Raw genomic sequence first — 12,772 nt, 5'->3', positions numbered from 1 at the left:
TGTTTGGTTTAACTGGTGCCAACTCAGAGTCCTCTGGAGGAGGAATAGTATTAGAGGTTTGAAGAGGCTTAGGTCATGATGGCAGAGTGCTTGAAGTTGTGGCAGGTACCGCAGGTATAGTGGAACAAATTGGAGCATCATGGATTCGTGACATGTGAGACTCAGTACTGAGAGGGTTCACAGTATCAAGATGGAAAATATTCGATGGCTCATGTTTGAGAGGGTTCATGGTATAAAGTCAAAAGGTAGGCAGTAGGGATGTGCAAAAAAAAAATCGGTAGTACACGGATTTGGAAATATATTGGGGGGGGGGGGGTGGAAATTCAGAATCCCGTATATTTCTGAATTCCGTAGTCGGAATAGCCGCATATATGGTAGGTGCGCAGCTATTTCCGAATATACGGCCCCATTATACCCTATTTGCCATTGATTTCAATGGCAAATAGGGTATATTTGAAGAGGCCTGGAGGGGAGGGGGTTTGAGGGAGAGCCCCCAAATTTGCAGGGAACCTGCAGGGGACTCTCCCCTACAAAACCCCCAAGTCCCAAAAAGATTGGGCCAGGGGGTCCAATTCCTGGGGCACTCAAAGCCAAACCTAACTTCACACCAGAGAATCTCTATAGGACCCAAATGCACTATACATCTATCTACTCTATGAACCCTGCCACACAAAACACAATCTGCTCAAGGCTGCAACAAACCCAGATGCCAGCTCTCCAGCCCTGCCCCAAAGAACGCGGGGAGAGCTGGCCAAGCACAGCAAGCATGCTGGCTCTGGGTCTCTCACCCAGGTGCCAGCTTCCCTGCCACAGAACACACAGTCTACAGATGCCAGCTCTCCAGCCCTGCCCCAAACAACACAAGAGAAGCGGTGGACCGCACCTACCTCCACATCATTCTGTATCTGACACAAAGCAAGAAGCATTTAGACTTACCTTGAGTGATGGATGATTGGCTGGTCTAGGCTCTTTTGCATTACCCAGAATGCATCACGAGGAGGCGAGCCAGAGTTGCACCCCAAATGAGGAAGATCTCTTGGAGGGCCTCAGATTGTGTGAGAGGAAGGGAACCATTCCTTCTTTCTCAGCTCAGCAGCAGCACACCAGCTATCACTGTCCCATTAGAGGGACCTCAGCATTGGTATGGCTGCTGGCTGCCTGTCATCATCACTGGCACCTCCCTCTTTCCTCCTCCTGCCCCTGAAAAAAAAACTGGGTTATTCTGGCTGGGCCTGTGGGTGCTGTCAGTTACAGTTGGGGGCTGCAATGCCCCTTTCAGTATTATTAGGCATGTGTGGATGGGGGACTGGGGAAATTTGGATTGCTATGCAGATTTTAAACCAGCATTCACTTTTGGTTTGGGGAGGGATGAGGGGTGGGGGGGGATGCACTGCCAATCAATTTGTGAGTGAGTTTTGGGGCTGTCTTTGGACTCATCTATTTTTAGTGGAGGAGCGTTTTACAACCACCTTCCAAGCGCGGGCCAAGAGAGAATGCAGGCACAAGTAGGTGCTCACTTCATTCACTCTCAAAGTCTACGTTCGAGGAGCCGAACAGAGGCAAGTTAACCTTCAGGAAGACCAACTGCTCAGCTGTCCAGGGTTGCGGGTGATTGCAATGTGGGCAGACAATGTCGCCCATATGCAAAAAGATGCGCTCGCTCTGCACGCTCGTCGGTGGGCATGAGAGGAACGCCTTGGCCACGGAGGAAAGGGCCAGCCAGACCTCCTCCTTCGTGACCCAGTAGTCCAAAGGAGACTTTCCTGTGGCTCGAGGGGCTCCAAAAGATAGTTCCTCACCATCGCAGCACCCGTCTTCGCTCTCAGTGCCCTACCACTCCCAGAGGGGCCAAGGACCCGCCCGATGAGTGTCATCTCAGGACTCTTCGTGGCGTGAGTCTGGTGGGGAACACTACCTAGCTGGGGAGGTTGGGGATGAACAACAGCAGTGGAAGTGGCAGATGAGCTGCTTCCACCCCCCTCCTCCTCAACTACCGGCACTGGGCCCACCCTGACTCTGGAACACTCGACCTTCTGGGAGAGCTTGTCTCGCCAGCGATTGAGCTCGATGGCCCACTTGGTGACTGTACCCTTAAGGCGCAGGTCTAACATGGTCGCCATCATGTAGACCTTATCCTGGGTGAAAGTCTGAAAGCAGGCCTCAAACCCTTCCTGCAGCCTAACAACCAAGGCGTGCACCGCTGGAAGAATGTCTTCACGGCCTTGAGCTGGCACTAGAAACGAGGCCAGGTCCTCACAGGCCATCTGGACCATGGGGACAACCAGTGCGATGCTCGCCGTGTCAGACAAGAGCATTTCTGTGTGTGTCTTGAAGGGCCCAAGAACTTCCACAGTCTGAGAAATGACCACCCAATCCTCTTGGGTGAGACGGTTCTCTCCCAAAAGACCCTCCTCTCAGAGACAAAGGCATCCAGGGCTGCTCTCTGCTCCACCATGCGCTCCAGCATGGCACAGGTCGAGTTCCAACGTGTGCTGACGTCACCGATCAGGCGGTGCCCTGGCATGCTTGTCAGTGTCTGTTTCTCATGCAGCCGATACGAGTCCGTATTGCTGCTTGAGAAGTGACCCATGATGTGCCGACACTTCTGGAGCAGAAGTCGGTACTCATGGGTCGCAGCTAGATACCGACGATCCTGGCTTTTCGTCTGGCCCAATGCGTCCTTAACCACGAGGTGGAGAAGGTAGGCCACGCAAGGAAGGCATTTTAGGCCCTGACACTGGACAGTCACCTTGATGTTGGAGCCACCTTCAGTCACTATGAAGCCCATGGCGATGTCCCCGCTGCCTACCCAGCCCTCTAACTGCCGTGAGAGGATGGCTCTGAGAGTGACCGCCATGTGCAGCGCATCGACTGCTTCGGCGTGCAGCAAGGCCCAGCGATAGCCGGCCTAGTGGCCCTGACCCTACCTGCCACTAATGCTGCCACCTCCACCCCCACACTACACTGCCCCCAGCTTTCTGGGTTGCCACCAATGCGCAATCAGGGAGAGATACCCCTTGAACGCATGTTGGGAGCTCCAGATATCTGAGGTGAAATGAACAGTCCCCCCGGCAGCACAGGACAAATGCTCCTTCACCACAGATCTGGTCGCCCTGAAAACAGCTGGCACAATAGTCCTGCTAAGGGTGGTTCTCTCAGGAACTTTGTACCAGGGCGCCAGGTACTCGAGCAACCCTAGCACCCCAGGATACTCAATCACTGAAAATGGAAGTCCATGGGCGATCGACCTGGCAAAGTTCCAGGCGATCACCCTCCTGCCATACCTGATTCCCCCTCTTGGCACACAGGTGCGTCCCCCAGCAAACATCTCAGGCAGAGATGCCTGGTGTCCCTGTACTCCCACAGAATGTTCCTGGAGAGCGGAGGTAGTCACGATGGGACGGACCTCCTGGCTGGGTGGTGTTGGCTGCTTGGGCACCACAGCACCAGCCTGCTTCTCCCCCTTAAGAAGCACCCCCAGGTGGTGCTTCCACAGGTGATTCCTCATCCCCCCCGGAGTCAGGTGGGCAGGGTTCTGCCCACGACTGCTCCAGGCCCTGCACAGCTGACACTGCGCATAGTGTGGATGTCCATAAGTTGGAAATGCTTCCAGACTTTGGAGGTGAACGGATGCCCAAACTGACTGGCAGCTTGGGTGTCCAGAGCCACCTCCTTTGAGGTGCTCAGGGCAGACACATTGTGTCTCGGGGTGGCAGGAGGGGCTGGTCACCAGGGGGAAGTGGGCGGAGATGGAGGCAACTCGTATGTCTCCATCTCTTCTCCCTCCACCCCATGCGGCCTCCACTCCTGGTCATCCCCTGAAGGACTGCTGGTGCCTGAAGAAACCGAAGAAGGGGGCTGGTCCTCCTCAACCAGCTTCTCCTCCAGCTCCTGCACAACACTCTGCACCCTCCTTGGGGTGATCGTTTTGGACAGAAAACTGTCCCCAAAGCTCATCTCCAAGGAAGGCTGCTCTTGCTGCCCCTCCATCGGCTGCTGAGGCCGAGCAACATCAGCTGGAGGAGAGACTGCCCAAGCAGCAGACCCCTGCTCAGTTCCAGCACCTACTGGCACCTCAGCTGAGGGCGCCCCAGCAGCAACCTTGATGAAGGGCCCAAGGCGGGCCTTCTTCTTCAACACACTTTGGCCAGAGGTCGGACTGCTGGAACGCGGCTGTGGAGTGGCCCCAAGCACAGGTGTGGGTGAGACCTGGGTCCTCCCCCTCCCCTCTACCCCTCTAGTCTTTTCCTAGGCCTTGCCCCCAGGGCCCCTCTTCTGCTGCCTGTCACTCATGTCCCCCTTGTCCAGTCTCACACAACCTGAACTGAGAGTGGGGTTTTTTACAAACCTAACTCACTGCACTGTACCCTGAACCAACAGGTGCCCTGACATTTTTTTAAGAACCCTCCCACCAAAACTTGCTTGTTTGTTTTTTTGGTCCCTAACCTGTCCTTCTTTGGGTTGGGGTAGTAGTAGTCTGGTAAAGTTTAGGAGACTAGGTGATCCTGCCTCTACCTTCTAGGACGCTTCTGTCCTAGACCCTTGCCAGTCCGGCTTTCGCCCGGGCCATGGGACGGAGACAGTGCTGGTCGCCTTAGCAGATGACCTCCAACGGCAACTGGATCGAGGCGGTGTGGCGGTGCTGATGTTGCTAGACCTGTCAGCTGCGTTTGACACAGTCGACCATCGGCTACTGACCCGCCGACTCGCCGACATAGGGGTTAAGGGGTTGGCCTTACAATGGCTCTCCTCCTTCCTCAAAGGACGGGGACAAAGGGTGGCAATTGGGGGCGAGCTCTCCCGGAGGCGCACACTAGATTGTGGGGTGTCCCAGGGAGCGGTTCTCTCCCCGATGCTATTTAACGTCTATATGCGCCCCCTTGCCCAGATTGTCCGGAGGTTTGGGCTGGGTTGTCATCAGTATGCAGATGACACCCAGCTCTATCTGCTGATGGATGGCCGACCTGACTGCGTCCCAGGGAACTTGGACCGGGCATTGCAGGCCGTGGCAACTTGGCTTAGGCAGAGTGGGCTGAAGCTGAATCCGACGAAGACAGAGGTCCTTTGCGTGGGTCGCGGTGCTCTGGGAGGGGAAATACCACTCCCAGTTTTTGATGGCGCGCCGTTGAAAGCGGCGCGCCAGGTCAAGAGCCTGGGAGTTTTACTGGAGCCTTCATTATCGATGGAGGCCCAGGTAGCTGCCACTGCCAAGTCAGCATTTTTTCATCTGAAGCGGGCAAGGCAGTTGGCTCCTTTCCTAGAGCGCCGGGACCTAGCAACAGTGATCCATGCGACGGTCACCTCAAGATTGGACTACTGTAATGCCCTCTACATGGGGCTGCCTTTGTATCGAACCCGGAAGCTGCAGCTAGTGCAGAACGCAGCGGCCAGGCTGCTATTAGGACTCCCGAAATGGGAGTATATACAGCCGGGGCTGCGTCAACTGCACTGGCTGCCAGTTGCATACCGGGTTCGCTACAAAGTGCTGGTCATTACCTTTAAAGCCCTATATGGTCGAGGACCTGCCTACCTGAAGGACCGTCTCTCCCCATATGAGCCCCAAAGAGCACTGAGGTCAGCAGGGAAGAGCAAGCTGACTGTCCCTGGGCCAAGGGAGGCAAAATTACAGACCACACGGGCACGGGCTTTCTCCATGGCAGCCCCCAGCCTGTGGAATCAACTCCCGGAGGAGGTGCGGGCCCTGCGGAGCTTAGACCAGTTCCGCAGGGCCTGCAAGACCATCCTCTTCAGGCAGGCTTTTTTAGAATGCTGATAGAGGATGACTGAACGGAGGATCCAATAAAGTGATTCTTCGATGACTCTTGCCACTATTTAAATATGTAACAGCGCCCGGAACACCTCTGCTGCTGTTAAACTATAGAATAGATATATTATAGATTATAGATGCTGGATTAGTGTTGTTTTAAAAATTTTATGCTGTTTTATAATTTTAATGTGTCTATATGTTTAATGCACTTAATGTATTTTAATTACTGTATTTATAACATGTTTTATTGAATGTTTGTTAGCCGCCCTGAGCCTGCCTAGGCGGGGAGGGCGGGATATAAATAAAATTAATAATAATAATAATAATAATAATAATGATAATAATAATAATAATAATAATAATAATAATAATAATAATAATAATAATAATAATAATAATAATAATAATAATAATAATAATAATACCTGGCTACAGTTTTTAAAAGGCTACCTTGAGATGAAGGCAATCCTTGTTATATCCTCCTAGTTAAACTTCTCCTAACTAGATCCTGGGACAAACCTGATTTCCTTGCAAACTAGAAATCAGGTGTCCCCTATAACTTGAGAGAAGCTGTGGTTTACCTATGGAAATCTAAGGATGCACGAGCTTTCAGTGGCTGAAAGCAAAATGCACTGCAACCCTAGTCTCTTTAAAATGGAGCCTGATGTGGCCTAGTAGTCATGCTGTCTTTTATGAGAAACCTAAAATCTTTTTAAATCACCCCTATCAGGCCTACTTGAATTTTGAAAGATAAAGCCCTAAACTGGATTAATTTTTTTTTTATTTCAAAAAACACAATCCCTAAAAACACCCTTATTAGTGGGACAGCCTATTTAGTGGCCCTAGCCAAACCAAAAGCACACTCAGACTCCAAAAATAACTCTATAAAAACATGAAAGTGACCCAGCCCACACACACCCTCACCAACCCCCACACCAACCAGAGGTAATTTAAAAAAACCAAAACGTGACAGAAAGAAACTTAACTTTTAACGCACCCACCCCACCGCCAAAAAACCCAGCACAATCAGAAAAGGCCAAGCAACTCAACTGTTTAAAAAATGGCCTTTTCACCGATAAGAAACCTCAGGCCAAATCAGTCAACAACACCCCCCCCCACACACACACACACACAAAAAAAACCAGAACCAGAAAAAGGGACAACAGGAAAAGGCCATGAAACTCAACTGTTAAAAAAGTGGCCTTTTCACCAATAAGACACCTCAGGCCAAATCAGTAAACAACACCCCCCCCAAAAAAAAAAAACCCAAAACCAGGAAAAGGGGGACAACAGGACAGGAGGATGCAAAACCTGCAGCAATAGAGAATAGAATAGATCCAAACAGAAGGCCAACACAAACTCAACTGTTAAAAAAGTGGCCTTTTAAACAATGAAAATTAGGCCAAACAGCACCCCCCCCCCCAAGAACCAGAACCAGAAGAGAAAAGGAACAACAGCAGCACAACACAGCAGCAACAAATCAAACACAGAATCCTTTTAAAACAGTAAAAAACTTAACTTTTAACAATACAGGAACTTTACCAACCCCTCCCCCCCAAAAAAAACCTTCACCCTATCCCCAAGAAATCCAAGCCACCCAAATCAGGAAAACTAAAAGGACACTGCACTTTTAAAAGTCCTCTCACTAAAGTAAGATATGGGCAAATTGGCAAAAAAAAAAAAAACCACCCCAGGCCCCCTCCCCCAGCAGAACCCCCTAACCCTAACCCCAAATAAGCTACCCACCACCCAAATCTGGATAAGTAAAGGGACTCTGAGTCTTAAAAAGTCCTTTTACCAACTAAAATAAAAACAAGAACCCCAACACTGTCCTACCTTAGACGTCTTCTCTACTCCAGGCAAGTCTGGTAAGGCTGAGAGAGAGCAGCAGCAGCTGAGGCCAAGGGCCAGCACAGCACAATCTCTCTCTCACACAACACACACCAACACAGCAGCAATGGATGAGTCCAGCCAGGCAGACTCCTTAAAAAGGTTCTCTGGCCCTACAGAGAGCAGTTTCAAAAAATAGCACTACTCTGTGATTGGCCAGACAACAGTGCTTACTTTGATACCCAAATAAGCAAAAGAACAACAATGTTGCTGATGGCTGGGGGATCAGCTACACAATAGCCCTGCAAAGCATGCATTTGCAATGCATTTTGCAAATGCATGCTTTGGATTGGCTGCTGGGGCTCCTTCCCCCCCCCCCCCCCCGATCCCAGGGAGGTTATGGGAGAGGCGGAAAAAGGCTACCAAAGGCGGGAAAGGAGTCAAGCAGTTCCCCTGAGGCTGCAGAAGCCCCTTTCCTGCCTTTTCTATTGAATTCCATATACTTCCGAATATCTATACGGAAGTATACGGAGAGCCATACTCGGCTCCTGCATAATGAGCCCCAATTGTATTTGGCTGTATGCAATTCCGTATACAGCCGAATCAGGGGTGATTCGGCAGTTGATTCGGTTCAGCCGAACCAAATGCACACCCCTAGTAGGCAGTGTCTCGGGTTTGAGATGGTGAGGGTTCGAGATCATGGAGTCAAGGAAGTGCAGATTCAAAATCTCTATGAGAAGCGACATCAAGTTCACGGTACCGAAAATGCCTGGATCCTTCATCCAAAGATGTGCACGAGTAGTGACAATAGACTCTATGGTGTCAAGGAAATGGAGATCTAGAGACTGAGGAGTATTTGTATTGACCGGTACGATAGTAGTCACGATGAGATGGAGAACAAGAGCAGAAATCGCGGTGACGAACTAGAGAACAAGAGCAGAGATGCTGAGTGGACACTTGAGTGGAAGACTCCCAGTACAGGGGAGAAACCCCAATGTCCTGAAAAGACCCAAGTTGGAGTAGAGACCGTGCCCGCTCCTGAGAGAGACTCAGAGGATTAGTAAGAGGGTCGGGTTCGAGAATGTCCAAGGGGACAGCACTGTGGACCGAAGGAGATCGAGACCAAATCAGAATAACCTCTAAGGGAACATTAGGAGTGAATTGAGGCATGTCTGAAATCACGTCAGACAGTGCCAAGGGCTCTAGAGGAATTAGTGGTTGAGTCGAAGGTCCAGGTTGGTTAGAAACTGAAGCCATAGGAGTTGAGATGGTATCTGTCGGGGTTGATAAGGCCTTTGGAGTCAACTTGGCTATCAGGTCAAGAGGTTTTCTCGGAGGCGTAGTCGATGAGTCGGAGTGGTGCCGGGACTTCTTTGAGGACTTATGTCCTGAATCGGAGTGCTTAGATGTTCCCTTGTCGGACTTATGCTTTTTTAGGGATTGCACAGCAGCTGATGCAGCCGAATCTCCCGCTCGATGTGGGGGAGGCGGCAAATTGGTACGAGGCATGGCCCGGAGAGATTTTTCAAGCAGAAAACTTTGGAGCCTTGCTGCTTGATTTTTTTGTGTCTGTTTTCCGATGAGCTTCACCCAAGCAAAAAGGGCAATAAGAATGTCCATCAGAAGTAGGGATTTTAGTCCCACACCTCCGGCATTTTTTAAAAGTAGTTTTCCCTTCCATACGCTCCGGACAAGGGAGGGGGGGAAGGGAAAGGAAAGGAAAGCGCAGAGATAAGGGCTTTTTTGGTTTGTTTGTTTTTGTTTTTTTAGGATGAAGAAAGAAGAAAATGAAGAAAAATAAATAAGGGAAGGAATACGATACCACAGGTGGAAAAAGATGAGCTGAGGAGAAAGGAACACAGCAAGGTAGGTGTTGTCCGAGTGGCGGTTAGGAAGAAACGGAGTGGGAGGGGCGCCTCCCACTTGATCCAGGCATGCGCAGTCGATGCCTGCTCCCCAGGGCAAGTGAGAGAGAGCACCAAAAGCGCTCTAGGCAAGCTACTGGAGACTCTGAGGTACGGATCTGTTGCCAGCAGCAAGACCCATGTGTGGGACTGCACAGAGACCACAATGAAGATCATTTGCTGACTATCAAACAGTGGTATCATAGGTTGTGGGAGATGTTTGTGTTAAATAAAATTGCATATAATATACAAGACAGATCATCAGACCAATATGAAAAACATATTGCCTCAATTTAGTATCTATTAGTAATGCATTTGATAGAGAAAGATATTGTTCTAGGAAATCCATATTACAGAAAGCTAATATATTTTTAAGTTTAGTTACATTAAGATGTCTTATGTTTATTGAATTCTGTATAAATGTTGTCACTTCTTGTTGTTGCTGTTTGAAAATGTATTGGCTTGAAAAATTAGTAATAACTTTTTTAAAAAAATTAAAAATACTTTCCTTTTTTTTCTTTGGGACTGGAAAAACCTGGATCTGAGCCTCATTTGAAAACAGGACTTGGGCTTTGGCAAATTTGACTGCGCAGCTGAACACACTGCATCAGTCATATATGATGAGCTCAGTGTTTTGGTTCCGTGGGGAAAGGATAGGATAATATCTGATAAACTGCAACAGTTTGAAGAGAACACTTGAAAATATGGCCAGCATATGCCACACACACACCCCAGCCAAAAGCAACCCAATGCAAGAAAGGAGAGCCCCAGGCAAGCGAGGCCTGCTTGGGCTGGCTAGTGATTCGGCCAGCCCAAGCAGGCCTTGATCTCCTGGGCCGCCCCCACCCTACACGCTGCCCATAATCACATAAGAAGTGAAGAAAGGGTGGTGCGGGCTTCTCCAGGGGTTATTGAGGGCTGCTGGGGGTGTGGCAAAGCCCCTGGTGGCTGGCTGGCTGCCCACTCTCCTAATCCAGGGATTGTTATGCAGCTGCACCTACTATTCAATGGACAAGGTAGGTGGGGAGGAAGAGAGGGAACCATCAGAAAGGTTCAGGAGCTGCACTCCTGTGAGCTCTTGCTGAATCTGAGGCCTGTATATCATCAAGTTACATCCACAGACTGGAGCCTTAAAGCAGCGTTCTAGTACCAGTTGCAATTTCCAAACTGTCTTCAAGGACAGACCCACTTTACAGGAGTCTCATCTGGATGTTACCAAGTTATGTGTTTTGCTTGTGACAGTGAAGCCTCAGATAACAATCCACAGAACTGTACTGATGACACAGAACAGTTACAAGGATTCCAGCTTACTGTTAGAGTGATTGCAATCCAACTTCAGTGAAGGCAGAGAAAGCTTTCAGCTTGGAAGGATGCAAACAGGTTGCAGAGAGAAGAGCAGCTTTCAGAACTCAGAAAAGCTTATAGGAAATAAGGAAATTGAACAACAGTATAAGCAGTGAATGCAATGAAATGGTTAATGTTGAACCTTGGTGTTTCCTGAATAGCATTTCAGGAGGTGGAGTGGGGATACAGTAGGAAGAAGGGAGTGAGAAGGTTCCATTCAGCAAGAAAAGTTCCTGTCTTGGATCACTGTATACCATGTATAAGGGTACAAAAGCTTTACAAATCAAGGATCCATAGCTAAACATAACAGACCAAGCTTAGGGTGGTTACGGTCTTTTTTTTTTTTTTGCAAACCATCAATCCCAAACTGAAAATGGGTGGTAGCTGTTGTGAGGAACCCAGTCAGAGGCTTCACTCAGGAGGTGACCACTTTAAAATTTCTCCCCGGTCATCTTCCCTCAGTCCCTCAGTAACATTCCCCAGAAATCCTGTCAGAACTATTAATAATTGGCACCAGATGGTTTTAAAGTTAAAAACCACAAAATATTTATTAGGTAACAAAAGGCAAGGAAGAGGGATGAAGTAATACTGATTATAATTGTTCAATATTCACAAGGTAAATCGTTTGGCAGCTGGTTGGCAGAATAAATCAATTTCAGAGAGTAGAGATTTTTCAGGCTGAGGTAAAAATATAACAAGGCTTTGGCAGAATATCTTTAAAATAAACAATAAACCAAGCAGGTTTCAGAGTCCCACTAGACTCTACTTCATACAGGCTGTCTTTGCCTTCTGGGCACTCAGAATGCTGTTTCTTCAGATGTTTTACCCTAACTTATGCAGTGCCAAATCATATAAATAACAAACTTCAATCACTCTTCCACACACACATAGAGAACTCCTGACTGGTGTCAGTATTCTCCTTCACAGACCCTTTCACACTAGCTATCTTCCAGGACTCACACCCTTCAATTCCGATGCGTCTCAGCCATACAGCTAGTCCTCTGGTCTGAGTCTTGGGCAACCCTGCTGACCACTAGAATCCAGTTCTCTCCTCAGTGTGTATTTGTGTGATCTAGTTTGTACCTGGAGATTGCTTGATGCACTGGCAAAATCTCCCTCAGAGAGTTTCACACCACTTGAAAACTCCCTCTTCCAGATAGAGTCCACTCAGCTCTGTCTTCCACAAGGAGCTCAGCCACTCTGGCCGCTCTCAGTGCCTCGTACAGTTGATTTTACAACTGCCCAGCCTAAGCCCACTGTCTTCACTTCAGACTGGTATACTGAAGACTTCTCTCGAAGACCTCCTGGCTAAGACTAAAAATCCTGAGGTGATTTTCTGCTGAGCAAACCTCCAAAGGATACTTTTCCATTGCTTGAGCAACGTTCCAGCCAATCACTGCAAACCTGTTTCTCAGCTACTCAGGCTAAGGGCCTGAGTCCATCACAGCTGTATCTTTGCATTTATTGTAATGTCTTTATTTGTATCAGGGAAATATTTAGATGTCTGTATGTTTTGAGCAAAATTCTGCTACATAGTTAAGAAATAGATAGCTTTAAGTTTATGGACAATGTGACATATCACTCTCATCTTTTATTTCATGCTCTGTCTCCTCCTCCTGAGTGATCTAATAATATCCTAGTTTTTCACTTCAAAAAGTCTCTCCATTTATCATTTTCTCTGTGAGAATCTTTGTATAATTATTGTCAGCAAGAGACATGGAAATTGTGTTGAATATAAATCTAACATCATGCCAAACTCTAAAAGAAAATGGGTAACTAGACCACCCTGGATGTTCCAGCATGTTCTGCACTCTGGGATACCATTGAATAAAATAGGTTTCTCAAAAGCACAATTAATATCATCAATTTCACTTCACATTTTCCTTGTCAACAAAACTGAGTCATTAATCTTTAGGCCTGCTATGTT

This window comes from Heteronotia binoei, chromosome 1 (assembly GCF_032191835.1).
Source record: "Heteronotia binoei isolate CCM8104 ecotype False Entrance Well chromosome 1, APGP_CSIRO_Hbin_v1, whole genome shotgun sequence".
NCBI lineage: Eukaryota > Metazoa > Chordata > Lepidosauria > Squamata > Gekkonidae > Heteronotia > Heteronotia binoei.
The sequence above is the reverse complement of the archived record's forward strand: the minus strand, read 5'-3'. Positions refer to the sequence as shown.